Source organism: Streptopelia decaocto, assembly GCF_964273445.1.
Source record: "Streptopelia decaocto genome assembly, chromosome: 3".
Classification (NCBI taxonomy): domain Eukaryota; kingdom Metazoa; phylum Chordata; class Aves; order Columbiformes; family Columbidae; genus Streptopelia; species Streptopelia decaocto.
The window spans coordinates 104927267-104943421 of record NC_138656.1 but is presented as its reverse complement, the minus strand read 5'-3'; positions in this window follow the sequence as shown (position 1 = coordinate 104943421).

The window sequence follows — 16155 nt, the reverse complement described above, 5'->3', positions numbered from 1 at the left end:
GATAGGGGCATGATAATTTAAAAGCCAGGAGACAGACTGTCTTCCTGCTTCGGCTCACTTTTCTAATTAAGATCATTATGCACAGTAGTCAGATTGATTCAAGGCGTAGATAAATAATACGTCCTGTTGTTTCCATTGATTTGAATTTTTAATGAACTGGGTTCTATTGCTGATACCACATTTCTGGCTCTTGACTGCAGACCTTCTATGTGTGAAAATGTAAAAACTGCATATCAGACTAAAAGACACGTCCCTCGGCCTGTCCTTTGGGATGTTGCTCATGAAGTTGTGCTGGCTCCAGGATATGAACTTCTGATTGTCCCCAGAGTCTTTACCCATTGTCAGACACCTACTACAAAGAGTCAGAGCAGAAAAGCAACCTCAGCTGCTCTAAAGATTGTGCAGATGAACAGAGGGCAGACCTACCAGACTGAAGTTTATACAAAATATACATCATTATAAGCACCCACAGTTTGAGTTTTGCACCATCTCTCCATGGAAGAACTCGTGTTTAAAGGCAGACAGAAAACAAAAAGGGAAATCAGGAAAACAAGAAGCAAATGTCTTCACTCTAACCAATCTTTAGAAGCGACCTCACTGTAGAGAGGGTGAAGGGGAAGAGCTGTGCCGAGCAGAAGTGTGGTGGAGACGGTTGTGCAGGGAGCTGGCAGGAGAAGGGACAAAGGTGGGAAGAGCAGCAAAGCTCAGGGGTTGCAGCAAGTTGGGCAGGGGAGGACAACCAGGGAGGGGCCAAGCTCAGCAGAGCTTTGAAGGACGCGACAAGAAGAATGAATTTAACATTACAGCCTGGACACACCCAGCACTGCTTTGCAATAGTATTTATTATACAGCTTCGACTCTCAAATTTTATTTTTTAAATAGACTTCTAGCCATGCTGTGGAAAAGCTGAAAATATGAAAATTGAAAACAAGAGAAAGCAGGTAACTTTTTTGCCCGAACTTTACTCAAATTTTCTTGAGCTGTTCTTAGGATGTGAGCAGCATAATGTTGAATTTTTGACTGCCAGAAGCAGCAATACTGCACCTAAGAGGGAGGCAAACTTCTCAAGTCTTACACACCAAGTATGAGGTTTGCACCATTGGCGTCTGCTTCACACATGTGCTGCAGCCCAGCCCATCTCGCAGAAGGACCTTGCGTTGCCACAGTCTTGCTCTGGTTTCACATGCGACTGTCCTCCCCACAGAGAGCTGGTGATCATCTGTGGTCCTCTCACCAGCGGTATTTGGAGACACAGACCGCAGAGGAGGACCTCACATTCAGATGACCTGCTTTAGGAGGTAAAACTCTTGAGGTTCAGCCTCCCCATGTGATCTGAAACCATGCGAACGTGTGGTCAGCAGCAAAGTCGTTTGGATCTGCCTGGGCACACTGATGTCCTGGTTGGAGCTGAGTAGAGACCTCATTGCGGTCTTGACCTTCAAAGGCAGGATCTTTTTCCTGAGAAGCGCCAAGCTGCTATCACCTTGTCTATGCTATAATAGCACAGCTTGCATCCCACAATTTCTGGTGACCACGTTGACCTGATCCTACAGAGCTACAGAATGGAGGAAGGACACTTCTAGGAGAGAAGGTGATCTTAGCAGCCACAAAGGAAGAGAGCAGGCAGTGTGTGTTTCCATGTTCCAGTTTTCATTCCCAGCTTATATAATGCCTTTATTTTCTCCTTTTTCAGATTTTATTGAGCAGCTAATATGAATCATTCCTTCAGATTGTAATACTTTAACAGTGTCAGTCTTTTTATAGTTTCCAGGAAAAATACACACCTTACTGAAGGGGATCTTGAGTTCCACTGTAGCCTTGTGTGTCCGTAGAGCCCTGAGGAGCATTCTCAGGATCGTTCTCAGATGTGTTTAATCCACAAACACAGTGATATTTTTAAAGGAATTGAGAGCCACCTTGTGGAATTCGTGAAGGGGCTTCAGATAATACTGCTGGAGAGCAGCTACTCGCTGCCAGGAATTCAGATCCAGTGGGATCCTGGGGGTTGTTAATCTGGTAAACATACACGTCTGCGCATATTCAGTGAGCGCACAGCTCCTTTGCTGATGGAACCAGAAGTATATGTGTGGGTAGGGGCAGGCCGGAATGTCAGACTCATGGGAAAATGCAGCAAGCAGCAGAATTGGGGAAGCAAAGTAATGGACTCATGTCCTACACAGCATTGGTGGGAGGGTGGTGGTGTTCACAGGGCATTTTTTTCACCATATAATTAATTAAGTAGTCAAAAATGCTGATACGTTTTAGAATCATTATATGTAGATTTCTGTCACAGGCTTATTTTCTCCTGCAGTTATTCATTAACATCAGGAATTAGATTGCCAGAGTGCAAATACTGGTCCATGATCCATAACCAGAGAAACAGCAAAGATGGGATCACTGATGGACATAATCTGTAACTGGAAGTATTCACCCATCATTGTTTCTGCATAGTAGAAGAGTAGTCTTGGCTCTGAGGTTGCAATAGGGGCTATAAAATGTTTCTTTTACCATTTTTCTCCCCTCATTTCTCATGTTGAACTCTGAGCTACTTGTCAGTACCAATATGTGGATACCAGCACGTGGTTTTGCCAAAAAAAGAGGTATCTGATTTTTTTAGCACCTTTATACAGCCGCAACTTTACTTAAAGCACATATTGTCATTAGCTGATGTCTTAAAAATGTATTTCCTATAGGCCCAAATTTTAAAAAGTCTCTCTAAGTGGTAGACCTTAAACTATCTAACAACTCATACAGAAGAAGAACGGACTGAGACACTGGAGCCATTCTCCAGGTGCTAGAGAAGCCATTGCTGAGGTACATGGCTGGTAATCTGCTGGTAATCAGTCTGATAGTTGAATCATGACACAACAAAGTCCAGAGCAGGACCCTGAACACTGAGCAGTCTTATGTGCTTTTACCCATCTTCTAGTGAGCCAAGTTTCAGCTCCAGAAGCTTTTTTAATTAGTTGCACACTAACGGAGCTCTAAGTTAAACTAAATTTCAGAAAAGGTACCACTTTCAAAATCGTTGTTAGCCAAACAATCATTACTATCCCAAAGCACGCTACAAAGCAACTAGCATGTGAAAGCAACTTGAAAAGTCATTTTTAGGCCAAGTCTTAACAGACAAGCCCAGCAAGCCCAGCATATCCTTTATGCTTAATAGAGTTTAGATTTCCCTTTTGTTCAAACATGGTTTTGGTAAACAGGTGATATCTATTGCTATCCTTAATGGTTGCTTCAGACTGGTTTAATTTTTCCCCCAGTAATTTAAATGTAACCACATATAAGCTGACATGTGGTAGCAGGAGAAAATGCAAAAAGACAACAAGGCTATGGTAAGGAGCCAACACCTTCTATTCTGGTTTTGAAAATATGGAAGTCTCAAAAAACCCTGCAGCTTTTCCTATCGTACTTCATTCCATCATGCTTCCAAGAGGCCATGGTGCATGGATCCATAGAGCACAGGAAGCAGTGTTCAAAAAAAAAAAAGATACATGATTCCACGTTCAAATACAGAGATGAAGGAAAGCCAAATCCAGAAGAAATAGAAATGAGCAGAATTGAAACCCATGTTTTCAGAACATTCCCAAGCTTTGGACTCCAGTCTGCACTTCTCAAATTGTGTCTGTCAAGAGAAAAATGCAGCAGCATTCAGGAGAATCCAGAAGAACCAGCAGGATCACCCTGGCCAGGATGCTGGACTCTTCAAAACCAACATGCGTGTTCACGGTTACAAAGGATGTTTGATAAATGCTGTTCTAAACTAGACATGGCCCAGGCAAAGTGAATGTTCTACAAAGAAAATTAAACTGAAAATAATACATTCTTAAAATAAAGAAAAATACTATCTTTCTAATTTTCTATTCTCCATCCACAACACACGTTTTTTACTATAGCTTTCATTTTAAATACTTATGCAGGGTTGTGGGGTTTAAAAGAAGAGTTTAGAAACATATATTTTCTGTTCTAACTACAACATTTTACAAAATTTCAATTAAATTTTGAGGACCCTTTGAAATTCATTAGCTATTTTTAAGGAGGGGGGGGGCACTATAAAAAGTAGTTGTGATTGCTATTGTAATAATAAAAATGAAAATATAGTAAAACAGAGGCATCGGTTTGCTTTGACTTACGATCTTATGTCCCCAATGGCTTTTGCCCTCCTTTTCTCATCATCTATTTCCTGTCCTTTCCTTCTGAAGAAAGAAAAGGTCACCATCCCTATCCAAAGCCTGATGAAGCCTGTAAGTTACAGCACATTGTGGAACCCAAATGGCTTCACACCAGTATGAAAATGTTGTGCCTCAGCAAGGTTCAGTGAGCTCGCCTGTGCGCTGCAGCATTTGTGGTGGTGCTTACCAAATACACCACGATAGCAAGGGGACAGAGCCACGACAGCTCCTTTTTGTCTCACCCCTACATAATATTCTTGAAAGAGCTTATTTCTGTAGATACACAGAAAGGTCCAAGAGGAAAGCTTTGTTCCTGCGATGCTGGAGACTGCATCTCTTTGGTTCAGGTGTTGCTTATATGACGGAAATATCAGAAGTGCAGGAAGGCCCTGGCCAGGACTGAGGCGGACCTGAGACTCCATGAGGACCTGTTTGAGTACAGCACATTGAATTGCAGCCGTGTTTTATCAGTACAGTTCTAGAAAATTTTTGCCTTAAGAGGATGCATTTAGCAGTGGCAAAGGGATCAAGTGTTATAATAGGAGAAAAACGCTGGAACCAATTTTTAAGAGATTTTGTGCAATGAGGATGAGAAGAGGAAAACTAGGGATGAGTCATGCTTTTTTATAATTTATTAATACATTTCATCTTAAGACTTTTTTAAACAATACAGTCAATACATGAGGACAATGATTTAATTATGATTGAAAATTGTCCACCTGGTGTCCTTTTAGTGCATTGTGTTCCTGCACTAGGTGTTTTCCTGCTTTTAAACGTAAAACTATTTGACTGCTCATTAAAGTACAAGATTCAAGATCCCATCCAAAGCCCATTAAAGAGAGCGAAAAAAATTTCACTCATTTCAGTGGATTTTGGATCATGCCCTCTTGAACACTGACTTGGGCGAGGTGTATGTATACATACAGTAGCAGTTATCACAGATGAATATATTTATCCTTAGCTCACCCTTGGGAAACAGAAGTATCACTGTCACCACTTGCAGATAGATCTGTAGATCTGCACATGAGTTCTCTTAGTCGGGTCAGCACATAGTCCTACAGCACGTAATTCTGGAGCGATAGCTTGCTATTGCATCAGGGACTTCTTTCCCCACTTTATCTTTGTTATTTATTTATTTAAACCTTCTTTTCTACTCCTGGCACGCAAAGAACATATAAATAATGAATTTTCTTACAGCCCGCACTTCTTGGATCAGTCTGCACACAGCAAATGTTTCACATTGGCTACAGAGGTTTAAAAAAATAGTGATTTTCTTTTCCTGTCTCTTCTGCCTACCTAGACCACCCCTTCAAATGAGCTCTCTTCAGAAGAGACTTTGAAACCGGAAAGGTGTGATGCAAATCCCTGACACATGGAGTGCTTCAGGAATCCCACCCTTGCCTGGAGGAAAATCCAGCACATACCTGTGTAATAAAGTCACCTTCGCTTAGTGGTCTGATCACACTCTGAAGGTAGCGTGTGAAATCATGTGGACTCACAGAGAAGGGGTTTGGGGCTTGATTTTACACAGGTTTTTTGTGTTGTTTTTATATGTGAGTTTTTTGTTTTGGTTTGGTTTGGTTTGTTGGTTTTGTTTGTTTGTTTGTTTCCATGGTTGCCAGATACAGGCTTGCTTTCTCACATGAATATACTGTGTGGTATAAAGGCCATGTGCCCAAATCACTGCTGCCTTCACAATCTTTGTTCCATTTCTTCTTTTAGCCACTCATATGAGACACTAATTCAAGAGTATATGCAAGACAGGGAAGGGATAATTAATCCTACTGATTTAAAAATCCTAGTGCACTCTAAGTACAAGTCACAATCATCGGAAGGGAAGAAAAAGGAGATCTGAAAGTCAGGCCAGGAACCATATTTTCATCTTATCCCTGTCCATATGACAAGGGCAAGCAAACCCAAACAAAGGCATAAACAGCATACACCCATCCCCAGAATTGCTCACACCATTTAGGCAATTTAGAGAAGTAAACAAAGATAAGCGATCTGCATAGAAGCAGCTTTAGGTGACCACAAATGGATACCGCTGTTTAATTCAATCCTCTCTCACCTAAACAAGTTTGTTTTCTCAGCGGTGTTTATTTGTACTAGGGAGTGCTAGGGAAAAAAATTCCACCCTCCTCCAGATTATCTACTTCACTGTTGTGAAAATTCAGTATTTCCCCAGCCTGAGAATATATTCCTCCTACAGACACACACTGTATTTTGCGGTCTTGCCAACATTTGTTGGTTGGTTGTGTTTTTGCCCTGTAGCTGACAGCATTTTGCCAGGACTGGAGCTGGTCTCCTGAATGGGAGAAACCCTACAAAGCTCAGTCTGGAAGGGAAACCCCATCTGATCAGCATTTTGGTCTCAAGAGGCAGTGAAGTGGGGAAAGAAGAAATAAGACAGAGGTAGATATGTGAAGTTTTGAAAAAAATAAATCAGAGGATAGTGGCAGGGAAATGTTTTTCCCCTTTTTAGTAAGTCTTCTGATGCTGGAAAATGGAAATGTTGAGGAAAAACTTTTATGTGAAATATTTTTTAAAATAACAATGAAATAATTGCTAGGCTAAAAGGTTGAAAATTGCATATGCTTCAAGTTGTCAGAGTGTTTTTTTGTAGCTCATACATATTTTAATCTTTTTCACTTTCCTATGAAAACATGCACTATTAGGCAGTGACACATTTTGGTGATTCTGCTGGCCTGGGTACTGGAGGCCACACTTATCTGCAGTCTATACTGAACCATATATTTTTAACCTCTCAGGTATGGGAATTTAAGAGTAGGAAGAGCCCATCCGTTCCACTTGCCTTCATCTGTCTTCCTTCTTGTCTTTCTGTGCAACTCCAGACCCAGGAAGGTGGAATAAAAGAGCCCATGGTGTTTTCTCCTCTGTCTGAAGTTTCCTGAACTCCCTGAGCAGGCAGAGGAGTGCATGTGGGGCTGGTGTATGGGCTGAGAATGGAAAGGGGAAACAGATGTAGGATGAGAACTTCTGCACCAGGGATCACGTTCCAGAAATGTGGGGGATACCGCAGTTCTCCCTTATCTACACACAGGGACAAGAGTCCACAACTTCTTCTCCAAATAAATTGGGGCTAGTTGCCTGATACTTAGGACCTGGCACATGAGCTTTGGTCTTACAGAGTGACAGTCCTTGAGATGTCTCAGGCTCTGACAGGGTAGTGAGAAATAGTCTGTATTTGCCTTTCTACTGCACCCCAGTGCATTCTTTTGCCTGGCAAACAAAAGGTCTGCACGTACAAGACAAATAAATGAAATTGGTGCAGAATTAACATTTGAAGTGAAAATCTGTTCACTTTCCACCCTTATTCATTCACAAAGCCATGAGAAAAAACAACATGTGTTTTATTAGTTAACTTTGTGATTTCTAAGCTTGCAGAAGGGTTCTTTCAAGAAGATTATATACAAAAGTATGTTAAAATAATCCATTCCCAAAGCAAGTCTGAAATAACTTTGAAGCACAGGCTGACAACAACAGAAAGTACTTGTATGTGACACTTAGCTTCAAAAGAGTTAGGAAGGTGCTGGCAAAGGCACAGAGATTATCTCCACCCACACAGGACAACATACATGGCTGAGTAGCTCTGTACCAGCACACAGGGAAACAAAACAGTCTAGCCCAGGATTATCCCTGTGAAGGAACAAGTGCACTCTGCTGGGTGCAGATCAGAGACCTGCAATCAGGTCTGAATGCTCCATCCTTATGTCTTCATCACTCTTTGGGCAGGGTGTAACTGTTGGGAGAAAGAACAGCTAAAACATATAGACATTCTGCCTATGAACAAAGATGGAAAATACCATCCAGGTTTTTACATCTTCCCTTGATGTCGACTGTCTGGGTGCCCCACGCCAATGCTGATCAGCTGCTGCAGAGCACACAGCAGCGCCTGGGGAGGTGGTGCTGGGCTGTGCTGGGCTGGCAGAGCTGGGAAGCTGCTGCTCCCTGGGTTTGCCAGGCGCTTTCCAGACGAATGCTGTTATGTGCTCCTTGCTCTGAAGACTTCATCATTAAGGAAGCTAAAGAAATACATGAGGAGACTCAGGAGAACCAAAATTAAATATACATATATATATATATGTATATGTAATATGTAGCTGAAATCCTCACAGCTCTCCACTTAACCATTTAGATTGGATATTAGGAAAAATTTCTTCACTGGAAGGATTGTCAAGCACTGGAACAGGCTGCCCAGGGAAGTGGTTAAGTCACCAGCCCTGGAGGTGTTTAACAGATGTGTAGATGTGGTGCTTAGGGACATAGTTTAGTGGTGGACTTGGCAGTGCTGGGTTAACGGTAGGACTTGATCTCAGAGGTCCTTTCCAGCCTAAATGATTCTATGATCACTTTCTGGAATGTCTTGTATTAAGAAGCAGGTCTTGAGGAGGGATTAGTGCACAGTTTAAGTATTCTCCAGGGTTAACTCAGAAAAGTATCATGAAGAACCTTCGTACTAGAAGCAGAAAATGCAGAACATTTTTCTAAGTCTTCATTTGAGGCAAAACAATAAAGAAAAATTTATGTTTACTACTTTTTTTTCCAGCTATCAGTTCATGAATAATTAATTGATTGTTGTTGAACCCCAGTGGCTGTATCTTTAGTTTTATTTGGGATGCTTATCATCAGGAGAACGTGAGGTTCATGAGAGATGTGGTTGCTGTGGTCAGTACACAGTGATCAGGCAGCAACCTCTCGTTTGCATACACCAAACTGGGTCTTCCTTTCGGTTCACGTTGCATGCCCTCCTCAGAAAAGAGTGCTTACTCTCCCTGGTCACTCTTATCAGTAGTCTTTTAACCCCAAAGATACAAAATGAAGCACTTGAAGGAGACAATTTTATAACTCTTGGGATTTTCACTAGAGGAGCCCTTGGGAACAACTGATGACCCTTTGCAAAGTTTCCTATTTATTCCTATCACTTGCCTTCTTCTCCCAGGTATGGCTGCATGGAAAAGCCATCCATGGGTAAGAACCTCTGGTGGGGATGGCAGGAGACTACTGAGGCAGGAGCCCAACTGGACAACTGCATTCAGGTGTTAGCTTCATTTAGGATCCCATTGACATGGCTCCATCCAAATTAACTTGTACTTGGGTTTCTGTGGTGTCGTCTCTTGGTGTTGCCAATAGCACCCTCACTCAGAAAGTGCACCCCGCTCCTCTCATTTCAATTTATCAGGAATGTCTCTAGTAAAGTTAGGCTCCTGTTTTCGATCATTTGGATCACATTTGGGTTAGATGCCTAAAGCAGGCAGCGTGATTAACATGCCTTGCTCTCAAAGCGCTAAGAGCTGCTGAAACAATATACCCACATTTCCATAATTGCATGCCTTCGTGCCTATACTGAAGGGCGTATGATAGTCTAAAAAATAATATATTTCTCAGTTCCCTGTCTGAGAAAGTGAAAAAGATTTTCATATCTGTTCCCGTTTCCTTTTCTAAACACCCTTGATGATGGCTAGAGGAGTCTGGGGTTTTGTGGAGGTTTTGTTCCTTTATCCAGCACACGGTGTTAGTGCTGTAGCTCCCGTCTGCCTTGCTGCAGTGACTGCTACCACACCGTCCCTGAGGAAACCCCCTTCCTCCCTTCCCATCCCTACACTGCTAGTTTCTCTTTGCATATTACAGTTTCTAAAGCATCAGTATGGATAAGTGCTGTGCACTTCTAAACCACTTTTCAATACCTCTCAAGAAAAAAACCACTTTGCTGTGGCCTAAGTTTGGCTGCCATATGGCACCAAGGCTGGTATCATTATGTCTCCTTGTTTAACACATGTTGCCTTCCAGTATAGTTTATACTTCTACACATTTATATGCTCGATTGCTAAATTAGAAACAAGAAAATATGTTCAAACAAATACAAACAGCACAAAGGAGTTTTCAGACTTTCAAATGTAGCCCCAGTTTGCACGAGTTGTGCAGCTGTGCCCAGCCCTGGAGTGGAGCGGCAGCGCAGGCTCTTGGCCGCCAGCTGCTGCGGAGCCGTCAACACAGCCAGTGTTTGCTGGGTCCTTTATCAACAACAGCTATGGCAAATTTGGTGATGACATTCTTGAAGCAAAACCTTAATAGAGATTAGAGGAATTGGAAAAAAAAAAAAAAAAAAAAAAAAAGAAGAAAAAGAAAAATAGTTAATTCAGAGAAAATAAGTGTAAATGTGTGTGCGCCTACTTCTAGGTTCAGTCCTACAAGCAAAATAAATCATTCTCTCCATGCTGAAAAAAAGGTGCAGCCCCAGGACTAATAGTGGTGATGAAATCTATGACTTCAGCATTTTAGCGCTATGTAGAAACACAGGTCCTGCTAAAATACTGGTGGCAGTGAGTAAGCTGTGTGCTCACAACTGCTCCTACAATTACTGCTGGTTATGGTGCTGTGTCATCTCGTGTGGATCCAGTCTGTAGACGGGCATCTTTGTGTTATGGTGAGACAGCGAATTAGGTAGAATATCGTGGTGTCTCATTAAAGCAGAACTACAGCTGGGGCAGAAATAGTGTTTGGAGAAGACGCATAAGATTTGCATCAGGACGAGAGCTTCAGTTCTTCTCTTTGCAGCTTCCTTTGGTTAGTTCAGGTGTTAAGGGTGTGAGACAAAACCAGCTGCTCAGAATGGAGTAAGTTTCTTTCCAGCTCTTGCCGAAGTCCTTTCCAGCATCGTAGCTGACTGGAATGGAAAAGGCCACCTCCTGCTGGGAAAGTCACCTTCTCAGAGAGAGCCCGGGACACAACATTCCGGGGGTTACTGTCAAACCTCTCCTGGAGCTGAGAGCACCACCTGCCAGAGAGATGCGGGTGGAGATCTCCTAACATACTTCTTGATATAAAATGACACCGCGTTACTTCCAAGCAATACAAATAATGATGCTTATGACATACTGTTTTCAGAAACATACTTTTGCCATTTCAAATTTTACACCTAAGAGATCACAAAGTACTAATGCATTCTTAAGGCTTTTGCATAGTAATTATGCTTTTTGATCTAATGGGGTTAAACCATCTAATAAACAAATTCTTGTACTTCCAATAAATGTATGTATCAGGATGCCTCCTGGTAAAAAATAATGGAATCACATTAATATCTTATATTGCATTATACAGGTTAATTTATCCTCTAATAGACCAGTGAATATCTATTGGTTTTAAATGACATCATTCATGCCCTCTCTTCTGGTTATAAACCATATATAGCAGAAAAAGCTGAATAAATATTTATTAACTGAGCCCATAAGCAAATGGCTATAGGAGTAAATAATTTCTCCTGTGTCCAAATAATAAAATTGGGCTGAATTCCTAACCAATGCAATGCCACCATCTTCCAAACACCATGTTTAGCTCTTTGTCCTTAGATAATTTGTTACTTGAACTTGACCACATTTTAAAATTCTCTTGAAGGTGTATGCACAGCTTAACATCCCAGTTCTGGAAAATCATGTGGCTTTTCTTTAACAAAGACCTTTCTGTAGCAATAAGGGTTTCAAATTATGTGTTTCTAAGGGTTCACATATTTTGGCTTTCTGATATATAAATAGCTCAGGAGCCTACTGGAGTGCAGGTGGCTATCCCTGTCGTTGATGGATGAACTATGAATGGAAATGTAGTCCTCTACTGTCAACTTGATTTTTTTTCTTTATTTGAATCCTAATGCTGCTTTCACACTAGTGTCCCATTAAACATATATTTATTTATGTGGATTGTACTACAGAGACTGTCAGTAGATAATTCATCACACATTATATAGTATTATATAGTATTATATAGTATTTAAATACTGTGGGTTTTTATCTGCTTCAAAGCAGAGCTACAAGCAGCCGGTTCTCTAATATACTTGGCTTCCCAGGGTTTTCATCAGTCTGGGATTTCCACTGCTTCTAATTTTATTGATTCACTTTGCAAGTTTGGAAGCATTAGGATTTTTTTACAGTTTCCAGGTTACTCTTGCGGCAGTTGTCAAGAAAGGGCCACAGTTGTTCTTGTAGGGGAAAGAAACCTTTGCCAAACTAGCCAGTCCTGGGATTTGGAGGACGTCTTTCCAAGCAGGGCTCCAAGAGAGAAACAAATGGTATTGCTCTCATGTCTGGCTAGAATTACGAACTGTGACTGTTTGAGCAGATTTCACAATCGCTTTACCAGTCCGGGAGCTTGGCTTGGCAGCAGTGGCCAGGGGGACAAGCACCAAGCAGCCAGTTTGGGGGGGTCCTAGGGGAGGTTTTCCTGGTGCCCTCCTGGGCATGGCTCTTCTCCAGGCCTGTGCCCATCTCCTGTGTATGTTCAGCCCCTGATGACAGCTGGGTCCAGACGTGATCAATCCCAGAGAGCAGGGAACCGCACCAGCCGTGCATCAGGGAGTCATGGGCTACACAGCCTCCACACTTACTTTGTGTTTCTGGATTTACTCCTTGTAAAACTGCAGCAGAGAAGCCCAGCCAGAAAACTCCAGTCCGCTAGTACTGATCTGTATGAACCCCCAACCAAGCCCTAAGGCCAGGCTTGCAGAAGCTGCTCTTTTCTCTTTTTTTGTCTTCCAGGGATGATTTTTTCTTTCTGGTCAACTTTCCCTGAACCCAGGAGGAGCAGAATTGCCTTAAGTGTGTGGTATGATTGACTGCAGGAGCTACTTTGGAGGCTGTGCTTTATTTTTCGGTAATTCGGCCATTCTCAAGGCTTCTGGAATTTGAGTAGTTTATATATTAGTCCAGTGAATTGCTGCCTTTGCCAGCTACTTGTCATCTGTCTCAACCATTTGAGATATAGGAATACATTTTAGACAGGAGCCTCATTTTATTTTTATTTTTGGCAGCTTGGTGAAGTCTTTTATTCCAGTAGCAACACAGAGCTGTGCTTGATATGTTACAGCTACCTCTAAGCTTTCAGACTGGAGATGTAAAGATGTTCTTGGCTCAGCTTACGGTATCACCACATATTGAAAACATAAATGGTCACAAAAGCTTCTTGATTTAAAAGGTGGGATTTATTTTCTTTTTACCAAAGCTCTCTAATTTCCTGAGTGTCATATATTTGCTCTGATGAACCCTGCTTTGCTTCTTATTGCAATGGAGCAGTCCATGGCAAAGGATTGAAATTCTTAGGTTAGTAAAGGGGTTTCCTGGTGGGATTTGTCGTAGCAGGTTGAATAGTGCAGCAAAAAGATGAAGATTCATTTATAGCTGTGTGAAACAGATCCCTCTCTTTGCTCCAAAACTTTGTGCTTAGAATAGCTAAAATTTCCCCTGACATCATGCAATTCTGATAACTGTTCTGGCATTGACATTGTTTTGGACAATTTTATATATGGAAATAATTATTTCGTTTTGGTTTTTGTCCTTAGCACATTGGCTCGGTATGATGAACATGACTACATTTTCCTACGTGGTTAATCGTGAACTCAGTGCCTTCCACCACCTTTTCTTGACTGTGAAGCTTCTGAATTTCTTGCCAAGTATTTAAGTGCTTACCTAATGAAACTCATGCCAGGACTCAACAGCTCATGTAATCTTGCAAGATCCTATCAAAAGTCATTAAGGCATAATGCTATTAAAGCTATAGTGAGCAGATATATATGCCCAAACCTATAGCTGTCTGGCTTTTGCTGCAGTGCCTTTCCAATACACTCTCTGACCTGGGGAACACAAAAATGGAAAGGATCTTTGGCTTTTTTCAACGTTGCCGTGTCAAAAGAGATTTTTTAGAAGTCTAAGATAGGCCTCACATTAGCTGCTCAACTACTGTTGGGGGTGTCCTGTGTGGAAAAGAAAGAGCTCTTCCAAAAGTTCCTTTAAAAACCTTTAAAATGTAAAATATTAGGTAACCTAAGTATATGCTAATGGTCTCATTCTCTTTAACACTCTTGCAACATGTAATACATGAAGTCTAGCTGATGTGAAAAGACAAGGCCCACACAGGGCCTAACTAAACTGCCAAAGATGTGAGGATTTTTGTTGTTCTGAGAATCAAACCATTCTAAAAAAAATTATACAAACTTTTATAGTCTATATTTTAATCTCTAATCTCTAATCTCTTATGGTACAGCTAAATCATCTACTAATATTCAGATTTTTTACAAAATCCCTAATGAAAAAAATATATAAGCAAAACATACATATACTCCATGAAATACTGCATTTTAGCAAAGAGCATTAACCTATAAATATTTCTGGTCTCTGTCTGAATGTGTCAAGGTTAAGAGTGGCTGTGCAAGGTGGCTGTTTAAGAAGCATGACTATAAAAAACTCCTTGAGCCTATGGAGGACAATATGTTTAGCACACGAAAATAAATACTCATGTAAAACTGATTGGGAAAAAAATTAAAATAGGATAATTATAGTTATCAATCCACTGGAACAGTGGGATGTGAGCAGCACTGTTTGATTAGATGATTTGCAAGTTGATTAGTGATCCTTATCTTTTCCTCCAGCATTTAATTGTCCCTGTTGGTCTGACTTGGCGTGATGAGTGATCGCAAGGCAGAATTTATCACCTAATCACACGACACACAGGCAGGTGCTCGGGGGGAAAACCATATAGCTGTGATGGAAATCCGAACTCTTCCCAAAGCTCTCTTTGCAAGGGATTTCCACTATGTCAGGGGGATTTGGTACAGAATGGCTTTATTTCCCAAGACTCTGTGGTATATGCTGAACAGTTTTTCCGTCTTCTCCATCTAGTAGCTGTGGCGGACTCGCAGTCACCATATTATTACTTTTCAGTGGAGGCTTTGCTCCTCATGCATTAATCTTCTCCTGGAAACAAAATGTTTAGTGGTGCCCAGGCCTTTCCTCTGGATAGCTCCCGAATCTTTGTTGATGGGAGAGGAGGATGATGCGCACCACCTTTGCCTACAACCCAAACTGACCCCTGAGCACCCCGTGGGCCCTATTGTGTGGGGGTGAGGAAGGCTGGTGGCACCTCCATTTTACGTTCTCTTTCCCTTGGTTTATTGCTTTTTCATAGCACAAAGAACCTCCTTTTTTCTTGCTCTGGAGTAATTTTCACCCTCTTCTGTCAACAGAAATGACCCCAATGGCAAGGGCAGTTACTGTTTCCATACATAAGCATGAACCCAGTATGTCTGTGTGTGTCTCCACAGCTGCCCATAAAGACCTATAAGCATGAAAACCTGTACAGTGTGCATGCTTCTTTGTATTTACACTCACTTCTAACAGGCAGATGGATCACTCCTGCTAATCACAGCAGGTGCAGGAAAATACTATTTCACGTATGCTTTCTAGCTGAATCTGGGAAATACAGCCACGCAGTCCAACAGCTGGGTGATGCTACCAAAACACATTTTGTCTCTTGGCAACAGCCTGATCTTAGGTGACAAATGCACAGAGCAGAAAAATAAAACAAAACTAAGAGCAGAAAGAGAGAGTTTTGATGGAATTTTGCATTGGTGTTGCACATACATCTGAGGGGAAAATTCAAACGTCAATAAAATAGCAAATAGCAAATATAGGCTTAACTCCAGCCATCAGTTATTGGTAAGTAACAGTTGTGTGTTTCCTTTTTGCATGTCAACTCCGAGTCAAGATGGTCCCTCAGGTGACAACTGCCCTGGAGGGATCTGAGAGCATCTTCACTGTGTGTCTGACCCACCTCCTCAGGCACCCAGTGAGTCCAGCACCTTCACCTCTGCAATCCAGCCATCAAGAGGGGTCACTGACTGCACAACCCCAAACTCTGGGACTTCTGGTGATGTAATTTTAAGTGTTTGCGAAGCGTTGGGCATGAATCAGCGCAATCATATTTACCCGGTAAGCGTTATTGTCGGAAGGCCTCCACCCACAGCAACGCTTTGCTGGGGCTGAGCTCACCACCACCAGTTTCAAAAGGCAGACTGCAAAAGTCTTTCAAAGACAGGGTTGAGACACTCAGTCCTTTCAAAAATAATTGAAACTCTAGGTGTCTGACTTTTATAGCCTTGCTTACCTCCCGTGAACTGCTTCAAGCAAAAGTCAGCAGT